The sequence below is a fragment of the Cyprinodon variegatus genome, unplaced genomic scaffold, assembly GCF_000732505.1.
Source record: "Cyprinodon variegatus isolate N-32 unplaced genomic scaffold, C_variegatus-1.0 Scaffold984, whole genome shotgun sequence".
Taxonomy (NCBI): Eukaryota; Metazoa; Chordata; class Actinopteri; order Cyprinodontiformes; family Cyprinodontidae; genus Cyprinodon; species Cyprinodon variegatus.
The window spans coordinates 293809-296836 of NW_015151437.1; positions in this window are offsets into that span (position 1 = coordinate 293809).

A 3028-nucleotide genomic window follows, 5' to 3' on the forward strand; every position below is an offset into this window, starting at 1 on the left:
GATGGCATGAGGGACAAAGGAGTTCCTGAGTCTGTTGGTCCTACATTTGGGAAGGAGCAGCCTCCCACTGAACAGGCTCCTCTGGTTGCTGATGACGGTGTGCAGGGGATGACTGACATTGTCAATAATGTCCAGCAGTTTGTCCAGTGTCCTCCTCTCTGCTACCGTCACCAGTGAGTCCAGTTTCATGCCGACCACAGCTTTTTGAAAACAAACCAGCTTTTAGCTGGGTTCACTGATGCTGTGCGCTAACTTTTAAACTTTATTTCAGCTTTATTTAGAATGTTTTTGCATGGATTTAGAATAGAATAGAAAACTCCCATTATTGTCCCACAATGGGGAAAGAAAAAGCTTATAGAAAAAAATTGTCACAGAAATGTGGACCTTAGAAAAATATTGGTTGTTGCATTTCTTATCTTAATTTCTACAAATGCAATTATATAATATAGGATTTTTTTTTTAAACTATGGTACTTACTTTTTGTGTTTAAGGTATGTTTGCCTATATGCTGCTTGTTGTCAAATATGTTTGTAGTTATAAACCGATTTGCTTAAAAAAACAAAATAGTATTATGTATTAGAATTTTTAGTTTTTTTGGTTAAAAAATGTTATGATATAATTTCTTATTTTCTAAATTGAAAATGATTGTTTTTTTGTTGTTTTTTTTAGGGTTTTATTCCATGCTGAGCTCTTTATTTACCAAGCAATGTTTACAGCGTGCACCGCTTTCATACGTCATTACGTATTTTCATATTGACCAATCAGCGCGCAGGAAGGCATGAACCGCTGTAGCGCCGGGTAAAAGGGATTTGACAGTCGCGAGCTCTGAGTCGATCCGCTCACTTCGCCTCCTCAGCGGCGCCGGAGGAGCCATGGCGGCCGCTGCCTTCGGACAGCACGGCGCGGTCCTACCAGCCGCGGCCAGCGGCAAAAAGACGCTCAGTTACCGGGAATACAACAGAAAGAACCGGGAGAACTCCCGCCGAAGACAAGCTGCTCTTTTGTTCCTGACTAACATCTCCCTCGACGGGCGGCCGGTTCGGAGCGACCCGGCGGAGGATGGAAGGAGCCACGAAAATGAAGCCGAGTTTGATGCAGCGAAGCCCGGCTCCGCAGCGGCGGCGGACCCCGCTCACACCAACAGCTGCGGGACATTTAACAGCCTCTCTGCGGGCTGTGGCATCGCTACACCGAAGACGGGGCTCCCGGTGCCGCCGATCCTGGTCCTTCCATCCGACACCGGGTTCAGTGATGTGGGGAGCGCGGAGGTGCTGCTGGGATGCCGCCGGGGCTCGTTCCCCTCACCGGGGGACGGTAACCTGCTGTCCGCCTCCCCGTCCAACGCCAGCCTGCTTCCGTCCCCGCTGGGACCGCGGAAGTCCTCCACGCTGCTGTCGGTCCAGAGCTGTAACTCGGTGTCCTCTGAGCCTCGGCACAGGTGAGAAGGAAACCGCATCTTTCTGGTTTTTAAAGCATGAAGCAAAGAGAGAATAGATCCTCAGTGACTAGAAGTGTTTTCATCAAACTGAAGAGGCTGTTTGGGAATGTCTCCTGTTTCAACCTGCCTTTACTCCCCCACACACTACTACTTTGGAAAAAAATAGCAAAGTAAACATTTAGACTCTTGTTTTCCTACAATGAACAGATTTTAAACCACTTTAAATTTCATTTGTTCAAATTTTCTTAATTAATTTTATTTAAAAGAAGAAAAAAAGCAGATTGTTCCCATATTTGTTTATTCCCTGCCTCTTTAAAGTCGTAGGGAAATCCTATTTAAATATCAAATCATTCTGGCTTCAACATGTATATAAATGTTCTCTTTATCAGATCACGTTGTCCCAAAATTAAGAGAATTTCTATTTAAAAAAAAAATTCTGTCTTAAAATCTGTTTTTTTTTCTTCTATTATTCTATTCAGGCCAGTTAGTTCTACGTCAGCCTGAAGACCTAAATTCGGCCAATCATATATCAACTGTCATCTGTCAATCAAATATTTTCAGTCATAGCATCTTGATTCATATGTCGCAGCTAATATACGCAACGGTTAAAATAAGAAATCCTTTCCCATTGAGTTGCGTCCCAGTGTTCACGGGGATGGACGTCTGTGTCTTCGGCAGACGTAGAGCTAATGCCGGCGATGCAATCTACTGTTTTTATCAATCGTTGCACGCAGCTGCAGCTCCCACTGTGCGACAAAACTGCAGGGTTTCGTCGTACAGTTGGGAGTTCACAGCTCACGATGTCTGTGCAGCATGATGGTCGCACAGTGTACGCCCAGGTTAACAGAACTGGCAGCGTTGGAAGGCAAGGGCTCAAACATGTACGGCTGGAAGCCTTCTACACCAAACTACGCCTGAATGTGCTCATGTGCAGAAAAAGATAGCTAACGGGACGAACACGAAGGACGACCTTACGCAAACATATCGCCACAAATGATTGACAATTAGGAAGACCACTTATTCAGGTGATCCACCCAGAAATAAAAGATTGTCCTCTATAGGATAATCATCAACCAGTAGGGCCCTATAATTTCTGCGATCACGGAATCGCGGAATTGGCAAATTAACGCGGAATCTAGCGTAAACACGGAATTTCTACATTTGAAATGAAATTCTGTTTTTGTGTGGGAGGAGAACATACGTTGGGGGGGAAATGCACACCGGGGGACGCAAATCTGGGCGACACAACCCCTCCCGCTCCGTCATTTCCGCGAATTGGGTCTCCACAGAAAAAGTTGAGAAACACGACGCTAAGCCCCGAGTACAGAGCCGGTTACCAGTAAAGGTCTAGAGACATTTTTAATTATAATCCGTGACTTTAAACAGAATTTAACACTGAAATAAAATGAGTTTTTTAGGCATCTATGTTATATATTGAATTTTTAAATAAAAGAAATATGAAAAATTGAAACATTTTTTTTTTTACATTTTAAAATCTAAAGTGTTTTTTGAAGTAGAGAACAACAATTGTTCAGTTTGGTTTATAGATAATTTCCTGATTCCCATATTTTCTCAAACCCCTGAACTGAT